The sequence below is a fragment of the Cebus imitator genome, unplaced genomic scaffold, assembly GCF_001604975.1.
Source record: "Cebus imitator isolate Cc_AM_T3 unplaced genomic scaffold, Cebus_imitator-1.0 Scaffold116, whole genome shotgun sequence".
Lineage (NCBI taxonomy): Eukaryota > Metazoa > Chordata > Mammalia > Primates > Cebidae > Cebus > Cebus imitator.
In genome coordinates this window covers 2,746,291-2,767,271 of record NW_016107431.1, presented here as the reverse complement: position 1 = coordinate 2,767,271, position 20,981 = coordinate 2,746,291, and the positions used below count along the sequence as shown (strand labels likewise).

Sequence of the window (20,981 nt, the reverse complement as noted above, 5' to 3'; positions counted from 1 at the left end):
GGTGCAGCAGCTGATACCTGTAATCCCAGCAGTTTGGGAGGCTGAGATAGGAGGATTGCTTTAGGCTAGAAGTTTGAGACCAGCCTGAGCAACATAGCCAGATCCCAGCTCTGCAAAAAGTTTAAAAGTTAGTCAGGTGTAGTGGTGTGCATCTGTAGTCTCAGCTATTCAGGAGGCTGAGTTGGGAGGATCACTCAAACCCAGGAGATTGAGGTCTCAGTGAGCAGTGCATTATGATGGTGCGACTGCACTCCAGACTGGGTGACAGTTAGACCTTGTTTCTATACAAAATAAACAAAAAAGCAGGGGAGGAATCATTCTTTCTAAATGAGAGTTGGCATAGGAGAAGGATTAGGGTGGGAATGGATAGGTACAGAGGGATACAATACATCTAAAAAATACTTGTATATATGGAGTTGCTTGATAAAAGCTTATTCTGAGAAAAATAAATGAAAGATTAGTATATTCACTGTAGTATCCTATATTTTCTAGTGATTTATATGTTCCCTGTTTATTTTAACCATAGTTCACTACCATTATTTGCTAAACTAGTTCCCATGTAGAAAATAGTACCAAATGGCATTAGCTTACCTAATGACATTAATATGTAGATTAAATAAATCTAATGAATTTTAAATATGTTTTATAATATCTCCTACATTTATACCAGTAAAATAAAGGACTTACATTATATAATGTTCCTATTTTAGTTGACAGTTTCCTATAAAGTAGTTTTATCCTTGAAGAGAGACGTGAGATAGGATATGCCCCTCACCCAGTCAAATGTGATACGCTCTTTATAACACAAATGTTCTTTGGGCATTCTTGTACTCCTTTAGGGTATCATCTCTTTCAAGACAATTAATATTATAAATTCTTGGAGTTTGAGTGTGCCTTAAAGATCATCAAAGATAAATTAGAGGATTTTTTTGGTCTTTTTATTTTTAAATAAATGGGACAACTAAAGTCCCCATTTATATTCCTAACAGTTCATTAATGACAGATTCAAAAGTAAGTCACATCTTACGCTTTCGAGTTTCCTTTCTCCTTTGACAGTACACACACATAATACATACACACACATAACCACATATATCTAAAAGCACACATATATCAATGTGCTCATATATGTATGTTCATGCACACACACACACACACACACAAGAAGCCAAGAAGAGGGAAAAGCATAAGGCAACATAGTGGAGCAAGAAAACAAAATATTTTCTTGAGTCATTTTTAGATTTCCAGATTTCTGCATTAATCACTTAATTTGGGAGTACAGAATAGTTAAGATTTCTTGTCTATGGAAATCTCAATCCACAATTCAAAAGAGGCTGAAAATTCCTATAGAATATTCTTGAATTTTTATATTTTAAAAATTATAAAATAAAGCTACTTTAGTAACATTTTAAATATTGTTTCACAAAGCAACAACTATATAAACAAACTTTGCTTTATTTTCAAGTAGATATTCAGGTTTCCTTTATCATATGGAATACTTGAAGGCTATTTATATCTGGGAAGAGAAGAGAAAGTTAACTTCACTTTTTACACACCTCTAAATTTCTGTGGTGTTTTAGAACAAAAGAGCACAAATTTTAGCAATTGGTGATTAGGAAATGTATTTTAAAATTAAAACAGTAGGCACCTCTTACACTGTCAGAAACTGAAGAATTGGGCAGGAGCAGAGGTTTTGTTGTTTTAACATGTGATTTCTGACCAGATTTCCTCTGAGAAACCTTTAAACTAGCTTCTCCACCCTTGCAAGGGAAAAGGGGTAATCAGACTTCTGTAAAATCTATTTCTCCAAACTGACTTTTAAAATTAACACGTTAAGCTTAGACATTCAGGCTATGAGCTGGAGCTGAGAAAACATGTAGCTCCACAGTTATGTTGAGACAGTGTTTTAGTTTGCAAAATAAACCTGATGGGAAATTTTAAAGTTCACTGTTTAGCACATGCTCTTTACTGTGTCTAATGTTTATTGTGTACAAACATTGTGTACAAAAGAACTGTGTTTTTCAGAGCTGAACATAACAATTTGATCATTTCCCTTCTTTGTAAATGTTTCCGATGAGACACTATTACTACTCACTTCAATTTCAAACAGCTCTCTCATTGATTTTCAAGATTATTTACTAGATCATCACTGTGTATGTATTCATCCTGTAATATACCTCATCCTTCATTAAAATAAAGTGTATGTTCTTTTCCATCCCTGTTCTCTCTGATTTCTTTTTTTTTCCTTCTGCATCTTCTCTTATAGTGTTTTAGACTTTGGCATTAGCTTTCATTTATCTTTCAGAACATTCTACACTATTCCTTGATTTAAAACATTTAAAAACGTACTTTCTAATCTACCAAATGAATTAGAATAGTGAAAGTACGTCTATTTTCTCATTCTTTTTTAAATTGAAATATAGGTGCATAGCTGACATTTTACCGTTTTACCTTTCACAGGTAACAATGACATTACGTATGATAATTCAGTATTATACATATTAACTGTCAAATGATAAATGAAATTTAAATCTTTCATGATTTGAATTCTGGCCTCTTGTATAGAGCTAAGAAAATAAATCACACTTTGATCAATGTGGAAGTTTATAGCCCCTTTTGTGACATTTGGACTGTACTTATAGAATTCCAGAATTATCATTGTTAGTCAATACCGTAAAGTAACTCAGTCAAGGTGTTTATAAGAGTGCCTAATGAGTTAAAGTTCTTAATCCCTATTTTTTCTAAAAGCTGGAGTAGTTTTGTTATGGTGTGTTTTAACTTGAGAAACAGAAATGGAGACATATAACAAGTATATGTATATATATACACACACACACACATATATATGTATATATTTATATAAATAAATCTAATGGATTTTAAATATGTTTTATAATATCTCCTACATATACTTGTTATATGTATTTTTTGCTGCCAGAAAGACAGATTAAAGGTGAGGAGGTAAGAGGAAACAAGGTTATAATATTGACACAACTTGTTCTGATCTTTAGTTTTTAAGAGTTTTCTGTCATTATATACTCTGTTGCAGAGACAACAGACTACATGTTAGATCTGTAAAAGAGCATAAATATTCAGGAATCTGTGAATACAACTCATTTAAGCTTATATGTTACAAACTGAGACAAGGTTGACTAGAAAAACAAAACACTGATATATAACACTTCACGTTAAGCACACATTTTTTGTGCCAACCACTTTCTTTTTCTACCTTTTTAAAAAAACACCTCCTAATGTATGAGGAAAGAAACAACAAAACCAAGTCTGCTTTTGAATACAGGGTAAATTACACAGAAAACAATGTATATTATATTCATATAAACCTAAAGGGCATGGTTATTTATTATTCATTAATATCAATAGATAACTGTGTGTCACTTGCCAGTCAGACAGGAATCTGATGGAATGTTGACATCCTTTGTTGAACATACTCATGTGACTATTCATAGGTAGACTGCTTAGGTCAGTTGAACACACAAAACTATCCTTGATCCAGCTATGGGGGTGATAAATTTTGTTGTTCTTTTTAATTCTTAAAAAACATTGCATATTATTAAGAATTCATATAATTCTTAAGATTAACTTAGAGTTTTAGAACCATATTTATCAAATAAGAGTAATGATTTATTTGATGTAAAGAAAAACTGGGTTCCTGGTGCTTCTGGCTCCAAGATTGGAGGAAGAATTTTGATTTTGTTCACTCTGTTTTATAGAAAGAAAAATTCTAAATAAAACTTGATAATTGCTTTTTATATACATATTTGAAATTATTGGAACTTGAAAAAATACTATTTACTTGAGAGAATAAAAATTAAGCATCATTGATGTACACCCTATATGACATTAAATATAGAAGGAAACTCTGTGTTCTTACAAGTGTTGGTATTGTATATTTGTAATGGACTTCTCCACTTTAATAAGGATACTTATTTTAATGATTGCTCTTAATGATATATCTAGAACAAAGTGTTTGAAGAAATTTTTGTCGATAGTTGTTTTCAACTTAAAATTTGATAATTTTCTCAATTTTAGTAAAAATAGTGACACTAAAAATAACATGCAGAATTTCAGAATATTTCAAGCTCAAAAATTATTTCTATTTCAGAGTGCATATATTATCATACATTTTTCTCTACAATCTAACAAAAGGGTTAACATGAGTTAGAATTAGTAATTCTTATTTTCATTTTAAGTGAAATCTTTTATTTTTAATTTCCTCATTTGTACTGGGGATTGTCACACACACACACACGCACACACACACACACCCCATATATTTGTTGGCTAACTCTGTAATTCCAGATGTGCAAATATATTATATTTTGTATGGAATAATTGTGACAGCTGTATATTATGATATTTTAGAGCTGAGTTAGAAATCGACATGTATTCCAAATAGTCATTTATCCTAAAATGTGTTACATGTAAATCTATTTATAAAAACATTTTATCATTTTAGCATATGTGTTTTTGAAAATTGGAATTTGAAGTTATGTCATTTCTTTCACATTATTCAAGTATCAATAACAAATCTCGAACGTATTAAAATAGCTCACAGCCAGGATCTCAGGCAGTATGTAATTTATCATTATAGCATCTTTGTTAGGTATTAAATGTTTTATATGTTTTTAGTCAGGGTAGGATGTATATCACAATGTCAGCCACTAGTAAAAAGCAAAATATATTTCTGAAGATTATGTAGAATTTTTTTCACTTATGTATGTTTTAAACTATGGGTGTCAATAACTGTTTATATAAAATGACTAGAAAAGTACATTTTTTTCTACCTACTGAATAGTTCTGTACAATTGTCTTTTACATGTTAGTCATCAAAATGGCAATGAGATTTTGATTTTTTACATAGAAATATGCTATTAGATTATCCAAGGATAATTTTGACAGATAAATGACATATCACTTTCATTAAAATGACATTGGGAAACTGAGATAAATAGTTTAGGATTTTTTGTGCTGACATGATGTTTGCCTGTCTGATTGCATCCTTTCCAATAGACAGCAGAGACACAATTACAAAAAAAGGCATCTGTGCCAAGGTTTAGCTAGCCAAAAAGGGCACGCTCTTGTGTTTAAAAAGGTAGAGAATCCAATCGATGAAAACGTCTGGACCTGTTAGCACCAATAAAACTGAAGGCCACTGGGAAGCTCAGAGAGGGTCTTTTGTTGTAGAGATAGAAAGAGACCCAAACTATGACACTTTCAGAGGAGAAGGGTCAGCAAGGAAAGATCATCCATCTTCTCCGGTGGCAGCTTTCTGTCAGATTCTAACCCTGTTTAGTGGAAGAACTAAGCCTCTTCTGTTGACACCAACCGATTCTCAGCCAAGTGTAAATGAAGCTAATATTCACTGACCTTATGCATAGCAAATGAAGCCCTATGTGTCATTTGAGAAATAATGTTATCTGACACTTCAAAAAGTGAGTGATGGACAGATGTGTGTGTCTATGTGTGTGTTGGTCAAATAAGTAAAGTAATATCATTATCTACTTTATATTTTTAGTTGATTTTTACAATAAACTCAGTTTTACCATTTTGACAGAAATTTAAGTTTGCATTATTTTCATTTACATGTCATGATATTTTACATGCAGAGCTTGACTGTGCTGCAGAACAAACTAGTTTGGCTTCCTTCTGTCTCTAAATGCAGTGCCTAGTCACAGAAAGAGAAGATTCAGTTTCTACTAATAAAAGCTGTAAATTTCAAAGACAATTCTGAATTACTAGTTTACATTCAAACGTAATGAAGCAGTATGTACATCTTTCACATTATGAAAACATATATTGGTATTGTTAACAAGTAAAAAGCCTTTTTTTTTAAACCATTTTTAAAGCATTCTCTAAAATCTCTTTTTTAGTTAGTAATTCTGTTAAAATCTAATAGTCTCTCAGTATTTAAATCAAGATTCAATGCTTTGCTTAATGAGGATTATATTTTAAATTGCGTAGTATGCATGTCTCATTTGGAAGGATTTTCCATAGTACTGTAACAAATGCTCACAAAAATAAGGTTTAAAATATACCAGTAATAAGATAAATCTTTACATCAAAAAAAATTTAGTATTTGCTGTATGTCGTAAGTAAAATGTTAACAAAAATGAAAAACAGTTGTGATATAAATTAAATAATGTTAAAGAATATATGGAATTTGAGGATTTACAGAAAATATAGGTTAAAGCATAGCATTGGATTTTCTGAGTTTCTTGGGAGGTGATTATCTGACATGGTAGATTTCCTGAGAATCACCAGGACGGATCTGCATCTAATTGACATCAATCATGTTTGAACTGAAACAGTTGCAGAATTTTTGGAATCTGTGGATTGATTTTTGTTCACCTCAAGAATCTTGTTTATTTGTACTTATTAAAGAAGTGAACTTGTTTTTTGTTCTGCCAAACTTAAAAAGACAGGATCTGATCAGTAAGATAATTCTCTTCTTAGTTCTTTTTTGACAAGTAACTAAAATCAGCTAAGATCGTACGTAGTTTCCTCCTGGCATTGTTCCTGAACCTAATCATACAGTCACTAAACATGTGTTTAGTCAATTCTTATTTTCCTCCCACATTTGTCAAAATCTAAGCTAAGCATCTTTCTAAGTAAGAGATGGTGCTGTAGACCACAGAGAAATTATCTGTGTTAATAGTAACTTCAGTGAGTTCTGACTTTTCTCTCTCATCAATTGTTTATCCTCAGAAGGATTAAGCTATGATATATATATAAAGGGCAAGTATTTGAATTGTAGCTTTGTTTATAAATTATATGCAATATCTACACATACAGATATTAAATGTAGCCAATGAAGCCATTATTTTTGAAGTAGTACCATAACAAAGAATAACTTAAGAAGTTTTGTTATTGTTAGCTGTGATGATGGAGGCTGTGGTGGTGGATTAAATTGAGCTAATTTTCAAATCTTTTGAATTGCAATAGTTTGTCTAAAAAGTCAAGATAAATCCGATGGGCACAATTACATGCAAACATATACACTCAGAAATGACAGGAGCCTCTTATTATGGAGATAATTTTGTATAAGCGATCTACACAGTCTAGTTTAACTCTCCTCATAAAAATTTATGAAAAAGCTGTCTGGAGTACAGATATAATTTTTCGTGCATTTTTTACATTACTTTGTCATGAATTTTTTTTCAGAAACCTCATTCAAAGAGTTTCCATGAAAGAGGGAAAAAAAAAGTATGATTTGGTTAAAAGGCAATGGATTTGGCTTCATGGAATCACTGGTTAATGGATTTAGCCAGGTGTCTGAATCTAAATTGAAAGGACCAATTGTATTTTATGATCTGCAGAAGTCATACTAGATTAGTAACACTGAGGTTTAGAAACCAAAGTGGCATTTCATGCTGCTGTCAAGTAATATTCTACTCCTTTGCCCTGAGAGCTTAGAGAGTTCAGTCCAGTTCACTCCTCCTAGCCCAAGATAGCATTTTAAAAAATATGTTAATCAGTGTATTTGGAATCATAAAGTCTTCTGTTAACTTTCTAAGATTATTCCTTATTGAATCATTTGAACCACTTGTATCTTCTCACTGGACGTCTAAGTTTATTCTTAGAGGCATTTTTTTCGATGGAAACTTCTAAGACTAAAGGGGTATTAAATATTCATTCATATACTAATTTAACAATCATTGATTGAACTACATCTCTCAAGATTATTTAGGTACTGTATTCACATATGATATTGATTTATATTTCAGATTTTTATTAGCCAAACAATTCCTAAAGTCATTGGGATTCCTAGGTTCTGGTCAGAAAGCTATAGTAGCTGAGATCATATAGCAGAATAGCTCAAACCATATAGTAGTATGGTTTGAGAAAAAAATGCCAATAGAGGGTTATTAAAGATGCGTAAACAAATCACACCTCTTCAGTATGAATTGTGGTGTGCTAAAACAGGTCTTAAAAAGAGTATCAAAAATCTTTAAATGCAGTCAGACCGTAGAATTGAAGTGCTGTTATTCAAAGTTGATTACAATTACTGCCATATATTATTAAATGAAATGAGATTTTTTTCTAAATTAATTTTGGTTTTATGATGCTATGAAAAGTAAGATATTGCTGTAATTTATTTAATAAATAAGTTTATGTAAATGTTAAACAGTTATTCCCAAAAAAGAATTTCTGTTTCTATTCATTTTCAAAGAAATATTGGAAAATATTTAAGAAAATTATTGATTTTATATTTTATGTTTTGGTAAAGCCATCACCTAAAAAATATATCAGAATAGTCATTATGTTTATTGCTTTTAAATAATAAATGGTGTTTTATTGTATAATGGATAGATTTGATGTGCATATATTTTTCAATATGAAAGAAATTATTTTGCATTTAAGCCATTAAAATCAACCTATTCTTTGGCAGCAATTTTCTGTGCTATGTTAAAGTATACTAAATGTTACTTTGTATCTTTAAGGAACCATTTGAGGAAAAGTAAGATAAATGGATAGTATGCAGTTTTAAATGCATTTTATTTGTTTTTTTCTGTTTAAAAATATATTTAAAAATTTGGTAAATTGTTTTTGTCATATAATCAGTTACAGTATCATGTGAGTAGTGACATCTGTAACTGAGAGCCATGGAAGTTGCTATTCTTTTCCTTTGTGTCAATCTGGAGGGAAAAATAAAACAGTAGTTCCTATACCTGGTTTGACATTTCCCACCTTTTCCTATTGAGGCAGACATGCAAAAGCAGACAGGACAACTAAAAAGGTAGCCATCCCTTTGAGACCACAGTTGATTTTGCTCCTGATTCTTATTGTGCTATAGGGGTCAAGGATATCTGGAGAGGCTTGACCTGTGTTTGCTGTCAGGAAAAGTGGGTGATTTTCAGTTTCTGTGCCTGCAGATCTCTGGAGTTATGTGCAGATTGGAGTTTACTCTGCACTGCTTTGTCAGCATAGCTGTGGCTTTCTTCGGCAGTTGTGAAAGAATCCTGAGATGGAAGGAATTGGTTGTAAAAATTGCTTTCTTTTGTAGAGCAGGAGAATATACTGTATAATATTTTACAAATTTAGATTGTACCATATGATTTAAAAAATTTAGATTATGCCATTTTATTTAAGGAAATTGAGCCTAACGCTGCCTGATATACTTAAAAGTATTAACACTATAATAAGTCAAAAACCAACTACAATTCAGATTTTATATTTATATTTATATTTTTTTAATCTACTAAACCATGAATAGTTTAACTTTTATTCTATTTTTAAGTAGTTGGAAGTTAAATTAGGAAGCAATAGTTTAGAAAGTGGATTTTTTTTTCTGTTGCCCTTGTCTGTCAGCTAGTTAACTAATTAACCAACTTGCTTTCCCTTCCTCTATTTCTCACTCTCATCCTTCTACCTTTCTGTCATTTGCATTCATAAATATAATACTTTATAAACATATATTCATAAATATATATGTATAATTTTCTTAGGTCAAGAAGTTCTGTAGTAAATCATTTCCTTATCTGTATCTTTTCTTTGTGACTGAAGAAATAGTTTTTGAGTTTTGCCATGTTCAGGCTCCTTGCCTTAGGTCTTTCTCTGTCCTTTTCTGCGGAAGCATAAATGTCTACATAAGAAGAGGTCATTTCCATCTACAAGAACAATTTGTTCTTGGTAATACCATATAATTATGTTTCAAAGTTTGAATATTAAGGAGTATTTTTCAGTTTTCTATTTTTCAGTTTTCTTTTCCTCTCTTGCTAGTTGTCTGTTTTGGTTTATTTCTTAGATGGTGATATCATGTTAGTGTTTTCTCAAATAAAGATGGCACGTAAGTTTCCATTTCCACATTTATACCTCTAATGACCTCTCTTGCTACCAAGGTACAGTTTCATATTTCAGAATCTCTGTGAATCTCTGGAGAGCTAGCACCTTGTAGAAAATTCTGAAGGGATTGTGCTTTTCGGAATACACTCATAACAAGGCTACAAAGACTGTTAGACTAGATTTAAATACTTGTTGACAATTTAAATTATTAAGAAATTTAATGCATTTTAATGAGTGAAAATGATGAAACTGACAGGAATATAATATATTGGAGGATTAGGAATTCTGCAGTGCTGCATGGAGAATAGAAGATCAAACACAACAAAAATATTGGCATTAACAAGAATTCCGTACTAAAAAGCCTGTTGGGGAAAATGTTTGGAATATAAAAGCAACTAAATTTAATTCAATAAACACTTCTTGAGTGCTTTTTGTTTACGGATTAACTGTGATAAATTTTGGAGGGAGAGATAAACCTGCATGAGTTTATAGATTGCCAAAAATACTTAAAACTAATCATGTTAACAATCCAGCGATGCATTTTCAATTCCATTTGAGAAATTAAATTTTTTTTTTCATTTATTTCCTTTTAAAATGCCAAAGTAACAGGAAAGTAGGAAGAATAGTATAATGAACACCATAATGGATTTCAGACTCTCCAATTGTTAAAATTTTTCTACATTTATATCCCCACTACCTCCATCCCTGTATGTTTATAAACTATTTTTTTTTTTGCCTGGCTGAACCATTTGAAAATAAGTTATAGATATTATGACAGTTAATGCCTAAAGACACTAGCATATTTTCTCAAAATGAAGATGTTCTCCTGCATAAACACAATGCCATATTTAAAATACAGGAAATTTGACATTGATTTTAGAATTTACCTTAATGTGTGGCCTATATGCCAGTTTCCAGCTTACCTCAAACTGCCCATTTTGTAGTTGATTTTTTTTTTTCAATTCATGATCCGGTGAAGGATTTCATATTTGTTTTGTTGCCATACTTTTTTCTTCTGTTCTAATCTAAAACTTTTACTCACTTTTGTTTTCACTTTACTGATTTCTTTTTTTGAAGAATCCAGACAAGTCACCTCTTAGAATATTCCATGTTCTAGATATCCTTATTTATTTATTTCACTATTAGATTCAAGTTAAATTTTGGGGCAGGGATTACAATATGGTTGATGTGGTTTACTTTCCATTGAGTGACATCATGCTGCTTTGTCTTCTTTTTTTCTGATGGTAAAGTTTAGTGATTTGATGAAGGTTGTGTGTGCCAGAAGCCTGTATTATAAATTTACCATTTTCATTGATATTTGGGGACACTGAAATTTTCCAGTTCCCTGACAATCTTTTACCCAGTGCTCTATCATCAACTGATGACGTCAACTAGAATTATTTGTTACATTGATAGTTACAAACTGTTCATTTTTTATGCTCTTATACCTTCTGTATTTATTGTTTTATTCTGTAAGAAAATTTTTTTTCTTTTTCTAGTGCCAACTTCTTGTGGTTGTTATCATTGAATAGTGCTGTGGACTGAGATTCGAATATCATTAAAAAAATTTTTTTTTTTAGAAAACTCTGATCTCTTTGATTTCTGTTGAAGAAGGGTGAAATTAGATACTCTTTTGCTTTTTGTCAGTTCATAATTTTTAGGATTGAAATTATAGTGAATTTATTCCAACCTTTGTTCTATTTTTACTTAGTTATTTTTCCTCTGACAAGAACTTTAAAATGCTTTACTTTTATGCATCTTTTGTAATGAGTAAATAACTATTGCATTTTTAGGAGACTTTTCAAGACATATATCAGATTAGATTGACAGTATAACGCTATTCAAATAAGAAAATAATGATCACGAATATTTCTTCCAGATGAGAGACAGACAGTAGTGCCAGTCCACAGTCTACCACTTGATTAGCTGTGTGAAAGGGAAACATACTTAATCTCTTAAGACCTTTGTCTCTTAGTTTCAAAGTTGGAACTATTATCAGTATCTATTTCAAGAGGTTATGTGAAGAACAAATGATCTAATATACACAAAGTACTAGCACATAGAAAATGGACAATAAATATGCATAAAAATGAGATGATGCTTGTAAAGCATTTAACACACTAACTCATGGTAAGATATCAATAAATGTTAGCTACAATTGTTAATGTAAGAATTGCTTTCTGGGTTTGTATTTTAGTAACTGTGGCCAGAAATGATCCAGAAATCTTATTGATTCTCTCTCCAGTTGTCTCCCCAATCTATTCTGTCAAGTTTTTAACATCCTGTTGCCACTATTTTGGTTTAAGTCGGTGTCCTCTCTATCTCACAGAGTATCAGTAGGCTTCTAATTTATTTGTGTGCATTTGATCTTGATCCCCTTCATTATTTGTTCTACTCACTCTCCGGAGTCATTTTTTAAATTGCAATCATGTTATGATTTTCTTCAAAATACATCATTTCCTCTCATAGTTTCTGAGCCCTTCCTTAACATTTAATCAAAATCCTTTTTTACTTACCTTTGCTTTTTTTTTTTTGTGCATCACTTAATGACACTGAATAAGAATCCTAAATGTTTTATTTCCTCTGTGATTATAATAGGTTGTAATTTTCTGCCTGAATTGTTATCTCTTTATGGAAGGTTCTTCTAAGCTTATCACCCTGAACTCTTCTCCCCATGTCCTTCTGAACAAGCCCACAGTCATCTTTGTCAGATAGGTTTTTAATATGTACCCACTTTACTATAATGTGCCCCATTAGATTATAGGTTAATACAAAATAATGGCATTTCTTTATATCCTTCACATTTAGCACCCTGCATGTCTTACTTACCTAGTCAGTAAATAGAAGAATGATTACACATGTAAATGAAGTCATTTAGTTAACTTCTGTAAAGCAGGAAGCAGAGATTATGTTTCCTTATCCAAAATGTAATGAAGTACAAACAAATGATTTTGATGATGGTAATATTGATAATAACAGGGAGTCTCTTACAGAGCAAGAAAATGTCCTTTGACTCTTGAAAAGAAGATGTCAATTTAAATATCCAAGAACAGCGGGTTAAAACTATGATGAATATCCTTATGGTGAGATGTCATTGAAACTCTTAAATTATGTCATTAAATTATATTTGCTTACATGGAAAAAATGTTAATAATATTAGACTAAGGAAAAAAGAAGTGTGGAAAGTAATATATATTTTTAGAAAAAGACTGAAAGAATATGTAGGATAATGTTTATGTGGGTCACCTTTGCCTGGTGTACTATTTGGATTACTCTGTGTTCTTTATATTTCCTTCATGGATCATGAATTTCCATATGTACATATGTATGTCTCTGTGTATATCTATATCTATCTATCTATCTATCTATCTTTCCCACATGGATCATGAATTGCTATATGTACATATGTAAGCCTCTGTGTATATATCTATATCTATATTTCTGTCTGTCTACCTGTCTGTCTGTCTATCTATCTATCTATCTATCTATCTATCTATCTTTCCCACATGGATCATGAATTGCTATATGTACATATGTAAGCCTCTGTGTATATATCTATATCTATATTTCTGTCTGTCTGTCTGTCTACCTATCTGTCTATCTATCTATCTATCTATCTATCTATCTATCTGATATGGCCTGGCTCTCTGTCACCAACCAAATCTCATCTTGATTTGTAATCAAAATTGTAATACCCAAGTATTGGGGGAGGGACCTCATGGGAGGTGATTAGATGATGGAGGTGGTTCCTTCATGCTGTTCTTGAGATAGTGAGTGAGCTATCATGAGATCTGATAGTTTTATAAGGGGTTTTCCCAACTTCACTTTGCATTTCTCTCTCTTGCTCACATGTGAAGAAGGACGTGTCTGCTTGTCCTTCTGCCATGATTATAAGTTTCCTGAGGCCTCCCAAGCCATGCATAACTGTGAGTCAATTAAACTTCTTTCCTGTATAAATTACTCAGTTTGTGGTATTTCTTCATTACAGTGTGAAAACGGACTAAAACAGTAAGTTGGTGTCAGGTAGTGGGATGCTGCTATAAGGATACCCGAAAATGTAGAAGTGACTTTGGAAATGGGTAACAGGCAGGGGTTGGAACAGTTTCGAGGGTTCAGAAGGAAGACGTGGGAAAGTTTGGAACTTCCTGGAGACTCCTTGAATGGCTTTGACCAAAATGCTGATAGTGATATGGACTATGAAGTCCAGGATGAGGTGGTTGCAGATGGAGAGAAGGAAATTCTTGTGAAGCAAATGTGACTTTGGCAATGCTTTAGCAAAGAGACTGGTGGCATTTTGCTCCTTCCCTAGAAGTGCAAAGTTCCTGGTGGAACTTTGAAATTAAGAGAGAGGATTTAGGGTATCTGGCAGAAGAAATTTCCAAGTAGCAAAGCATTCAATAGGAAGCAGAGCATACAAGTTTGGAAAATTTACAGCTTGCTTATGTGGTAGAACAGAAAGAAAAACACTTCTGGGGAGAAATTCAATCTGGCTGCAGAAATGTGCGTAAGTAATGATAGTTGCCAATGTTAGTTGCCAAGACAATGGGGGAAATGTCTCCAGAGTATGTCAGAGATCTTCACAGCATCCCCTGTTATCACAGGCCCAGAGGCCTAGGTGGAAAAACTAGTTTTGTGGACCAGGTCCAGGGACCCCCTGCTGTGTGCAGCCTAGGGACTTGGTGCCCTGCATCCCAGCCCCTCCGTCCCTGGCTAAAAGGGGTGAAGGTACAGCTCAGGCCCTGGCTTTGGAGGATGCAGGCCTCAAGCCTTGGCAACTCCTATGTGGCGCTGGTCCTGCAGGTGCACAAAAGTCAAGAACTGAAGTTTGGGAACCTCATCCTAGATGTCAGGTGATATATGGAAATGCCTAGATGTTTATGTAGAAGTTTGCTGCATGTGTGGAACTCTCTTGGAGAACCTCTGCTAAGGTGGTGACGAAGGAAAATGTGGATTGGCACTCCCACACAGACTCCCCACTGGGGCAATGCCTAGTGAGGCTGGGAGAATAGAGCCACCATCCTTCATCCAGAATGGAAGATCTATGATCTCCCATTGCACTTTGCATCTAGAAAAGCCACAGGTACTCAATGCTAGCTCATGGAAGCAGCCAGAAAGCGGAGCTCCCCTCTTGCATCAGCATGACTGGATGTAAGACATGGAATCAAAAGAGATCATTTTGGAACTTTAAGGTTTAGCGACCGCCCTATTGGATTTTGGACATGCATGTGCCCTGTAGCTTCTTTGTTTTGGCCATTTTCTTCCATTTGGAATGGGTATATTTACCAAATGTCTATAACCCCATTGTATCTAAAAAGTAACTGACTTGCTTTTGATTTTATAGGCTCATAGTCAGAAAGGACTTGCCTTGTTTCAGATGAGACTTTGGACTTGGACTTTTGGGTTAATGCTGGAATGAGTTAAGTGTTTGGGGAACTGTTGGGAAGACATAATTGTGTTATGAAATTTGAGGAAGATGAAATTTGGGAGGGGCTCAGGGTGGAATGATGTGGTCTGGCTCTGTGTCCCCATGCAAATCTCATTTTGAGTTGTAATTGGAATTGTAAACCCCATGTGTTGGGTTAGGGACCTCATGGGAGGTGATTAGGTCATGGTGGCAGTCCACTCCACCTCCCATGCTGTTCTTGTGATATTGAGTGAGTTCTTATGAGATCTGGTGGTTTTATAAAGGTTTCCTCGACTCCACTCTGCACGTCTCTCTCTTGCTGCCATGTGAAGAAGTACGTGTTTGCTTCCCCTTCCACCATGATTGCAAATTTCCTGAGACATCCCCAGTTATGCAGAACTGTGACTCAATTAAACCTCTTTCTTTTATAAATTACCCAATATTGTGTATTTCTTCATAGCAGAATGAAAATATACTATCTATCTAATCTATCCATTCATCTATCCATCCACACATCACCATCTCTCTATATATCTAATCTATTTATATGTAATTTTACAAAGAAAAAGGATCATGGGAGTAGAACAAGACAAAATTACCCATCCTTGTTTTGGTCTTCAGTCTCACTAATGTGTGGGGCACAGGTACTTTTTTTGGTTGTTGTTAAAGGAAAATATGGGATACCATTGTAGTTAATATAGGGTTCTTTATTTTCAGGGATGTTTCTATATAAATTTAAAAATACAATCTCAACAAATTTAATTAATATACTGCTATAAATGTAGAGGGAAAACAGATTTTGTAGGAGTTAAAAATATGAAACATTTGATTTTTATTATTTCTTTCTGACTGCTAGATGACATGGTGGATTATTTAGACACTATATTACATAACATATAAATATCTCTATTAATATATATTCATATGTATGCACATACATATATATATTTTTTTCTTCTATTAATATATTACTAATTCTTGAGCTATAGCTGTTACTAGTAAACCATTATACATTTGCAATCAATTGCATCACTTTGTGGGAATTTTTTTTTTTTTAATAGAACAACCTGCAAATGAATAGCATGAATTCTATTAGGTTTCATATATCAATTCCCCTAAAGTAAATGTGCCATTTTATGTAAGAAAGAGATTGTTATATAATAGCATATTAATCCCCAAAAGGAAACCAAATTAATTACATAACTAATAAAAGGAAGTGATTACATTGCTACAATCTCCTTCAATGGCATAAATTTTGTCATAGCCTGTATATACACACATACTTGTCTTTGTAGTGCAACCAGTGTTTGATTTTCTTTTAGTTCATATCACAAATCTCTGAGTTTCTTCCTTCTATTGAAAATATAGTGATATAATTTTTTACCTTCACACCATTCAGTGGGTTTGTTTTAAGAAATTAATACTCATTTTTATGCTAGACTACAGGAAATATTTTAAGAAGACAAAACATCCAATGATGAGTTACAGTATAAGTCAGAAATGAATTCTGATTAAGTGAGGTAATAAATTTCAAGGAGGGAACAAATAAGGTCTTCCGGGAGATAATATGTACATTGAGTTTAATAGACAAATGTGAGATCCTGTGAGGGCACTTCTAAGCACAGTGGGCATGATGAGCAAATGTGGGGGACATATAGAATTGCACCTCTTATTTGATGATCAGCTAGCTGGGGCTTGTGTGAGAAGGATTATAGAGATAAAGCTAGGAAAATAGAAAAATTAGATTAAATTATGGATGGTTTCCTATGTTGTGCCAAAGAATTTGTCCTACACCTTCTAGTTATGTAGCAGTGGTCAAGAATTCTTAAGAAGGGCACAATAACTAAATTTGGGCTGTAGTAATAACTTTGAGGGAAGTTGAAGACTGAATTAGATATGGGAGAGACTGAAGGCAACAACATCTTTTGTAAAAACTTTAGGCAAAGACTCTGAGCTAGGACCCTGTTGCTGAAAATGAGAGGGAAGAGGAGGGAAGTATGTAGGAACACCTTATGGAGGTAGAACTAGAGCTTCATAAAACAGTGAGATATATTAAGGGTAACACATGACATTAGGTTTTTGAGTTTACTTTTCAACTATTCTTTTTTAGTCAAATTCACTTCAGCCAAACTAACTTGGTCAATAATTTTAATATTTTTGAGAGTGCTCGTTTTACTTTCGTGATATTCATTTTCATCCATCTTCTTATAAAATGTTTATATATTATGAGTCCTTCAAAAACTCATGTTGGCGAAGCATAGTGGCTCATATCTGTAATACCAGCAATTTGGGAGGCTGAGGCAGGAGGATCCCTTGAAGCTAGGAGTTCAAGATCAGCCAGTGCAACAAAGCAAGACCCTGTCTGTAAAAGAAAATTAACCAGGCACACTGACACTTCTGTAGCCACAGCTACGATGAAAGCTGAAGTGGGCAGATCACTTAAGCCCAGGAATTTGAGGCCACAGATAGCTATGATGGTATGGCCGTCATCAACTGGGTGACAGCAAGACATTGTCTATAAAAAAAAAAAAAAAAAAAAAGAAAAAAATGAAAACCTCAACTATTACTCCTCCAGGAAGCCTTCTCTGATTTTTGTGGTCAAAGCTAATCTCATCTTTCTTAGAAGTCTGAGAATATTTTATTTTTTTTATTTTTATGACAAATAAGTTATTGCCTAAGATATTATATTTTGGCATTTTGGCAGTGTAATTTAATGTAATCCTAAGTGGAAGACCTTAGAATTACATTTTGGTGGTGAAGTACAAGAACTCAGGGACCAGTTTTTACTACTTATCAGTTGTGACCTTGGGTGAGCTACTTAATCTTATATAACTTTAGGTTTCCTCATCTTAAATTAAGGAGCCATGATAGAATCTATGCAATAAGTGACATCTGAGATTATTATCAACATTAAACTAAATTATGCACACACACACACACACACACACACACACACACAAATAAGTTCCAATATAAGTCATTGTACATATATATTACACGCACACACACGCACACATGCACACACGCACACACACACCCACACACAGCTGAGTAATGTCCTTGGAACAAAATAAGTACTTGGTAAATGGTAATTTAATTATTAAGTGTCATGAGAGATTGAATTATCTAGAATATTTAAGGCAATGGGGAATAAAGACTTTCCTTTTGAATAATGGCCCCATCAAATTAAGCCCTCAAAACAGAAAAGGGTCTTAAAACAGAACAAAGACTTGTTAATTGGGTTCAGTGGACAGAGACAGAAGTAGTTTCGAATACTCACTTTCCTTAAAATCTCCTCTTTGGTCAGTCAGAAAATCAGATTTTCTTAGAATGAATGTGGCTCTTGATAGTGGCTGTGTGGGATGACAGTGATACCTCTTGAAAATGACTTGGGTATGTTGGGACCTTTTCAGGGATATGTTTTAAGAGAGTAGTGGTAGAAAAAGATGAAAAAACAGGTTAGATTAAATCCTGGTGGGAGAGTTTCAGGGAGACCCACATGGAACAAGTAGGATCTCGTTCTATCACCTGAACAGTGGTGAGGGCAAAAACTTAATTCAAGAAACCAGGGACTGAATGGTAAAGTGGGAAAATAGGTGGAATAAGAATAGAGAGTTGTCATGAAGAAAGAAGAGAAATGACAAAGCAAACTTCTTAGCAGAGTGAATAAAAAGTTTATTTTTAAATTGTTTACATTGTCTACAGCTGGCAACCCCAAACCCCAGCTGCAGATGGGTACTGATCACTGGCCTGTTATGACCTGGGCTGAGCAGCAGGAGGTGAGGGGCAGGCAGGCGCATTACCACCTGCGCTCCTTTGCCTGTTATATCATCATCAACATTATATTCTGGTAGGAGTACAAACCCTACCAGAATTGCGCATGTGAGGGACCTACAAATGAGATTCTAACTAGTGCCTGATGATCCGAGGTGGAACAGTTCCTTCCCGAAAACATCCCTTCTACCCAACCCCCACCCCTACTCCATTGTGGAAAAATTGTCTTCCCTGAAACTGGTCCCTGGCACAAAAAATGATGGGACCACTCTTCTGCATAATAAGGGCTTTACCTTCTTTGGAGGCTTTATAACATGAGATAAAAACATTGAGAGTTTAGTGTTAAGGAATTTTTCTATCCAAAGTTTTTTAAACTTATTGGATTGATAGAATGTGTACAGTTGACTTTAGATCAAATTCTATTTATATAATTCTTAGTGGTATTTGGAGCAATTTTTGTAAATGCATTTGGGAAAATGGTCATCTAGGCATAGGAAGTTGGATTAAAGTGGAACAAAAACAAGATAAAAAGCTAAGATCAAAGTGAGGAATTTCAGATTTCAGAATTTGTGACTGGAAATGAAATTCGATTGCTGATGATGAGTTAAGTATGGCTGTGCTTGTTGACAGGAGGAAATGCCATCAGTTTTTGTCTCCAAAAGACTGAGCAGAGGAATTGAGATGAGAGGATCACAGGTGTAAGGGGGGGAAAAAAAGAAGAAAAAAAGAAATCTCTGTTACATAATTCCAGAATGTAATTGTCTTCTCTCCTAACTTGTTAGTTTGTTCCAACAACCATTGACATAAAGTTTGTAAACTTTTAAATTTATGATTAATTGAATTTGTGACTAATTTGCTATTTATTAATTATCCATTTGTTAGAATTAATAGATACATGTTAATTATGGTACCAAAAGAATTAGCTAATTTGCTGTATAGAAAAACTCAAAAATCCTAGTTTTTAAGGGCCATATTTTAAATGAAAAAGATTTTCCAAAATAGAAAACTTTAGTTTATTTCACATAATATAGTAAAATACAATATGATCTTTTAGAGACATATTGAATTAGATCATATTTGTCTTCTCCACCATATCTTCAGTCCTAGATCTATGAAAATGAGGTATGTATCATTTAATTATATAATAACTTAAAACAATAACTGTTACTGCTTATTTTCCTTTCAGGTGAAAACTTACTGCACTGAATTTTCTCAGTTTGTAATTGTGTTGCCAAGGACAGATGTACAAGGAGCACTAAAAATAGATACATTTTAAAATAGCAAATATAAACCCTTTGAAATAAATACACCTGATAACTAAAAACATTTCAGAAAAGATTATTATATATTGTATCTAAAAAGGACTTTAATATTTTTATAGAAGATATCTCTGAAAATATTCAGGAGGCATTGCTTAATAGCAGCTGAAACAAATGAAAAGCAAATGGAAACCAGGCAGTCACCGTCTGCACAGCTTCTAAGAGTTTTGGTGAAAAATTAAGGACAACCTGCCATGTTGAATTTTATGAGTGATGCAGAGGTACTTGCCAATACATTCATGAGTAAGTGAAAAACGAGGGTTTTTAATAGTAACACAAACCTTCAAATGGAGTTAATAAAAGACAAGGCTCTTCTTTACCGGGTGGAAAGTTATCTGCTATATAGAAAGGTCTGCTGAATGAAACATTTGTCCTCAAATTCCTTTTAATCTACTGTGAGGTTCTGCCTGTTACCTCACTTGGAATAATGTGCCAATTTTGTAAGGATAAAGAGAATTTTATCCTTTTTTCATTCCTTTAGCTTTTTGATGCAGCATTTCCTTGAATTTCACAGTACCTGCCTGTTTTTAGCAGCTCTAATTTCAGACTATCACTTTCCTGGACTAATGTGTAAAAACTGATATTCTCGTCTTCTTGATGGAGAATATTCATGAAATGCAATCCCAGTGAGAATGCCACTTACTAATGGATATTTCTTTCTCTGGACATCTTAAAAAATT

The 20,981-nt window shown here is 33.3% G+C and overlaps 1 protein-coding gene across 6 annotated transcripts in view; it reads left to right on the top strand.

Annotated features, from left to right (window-relative positions):
- The window catches only part of EPHA7 (EPH receptor A7), a 181,493-nt gene that overhangs the window by 18,856 nt on the left and 141,656 nt on the right, over positions 1 to 20,981 (top strand). The gene's annotated exons all lie outside the window — the stretch shown is intronic.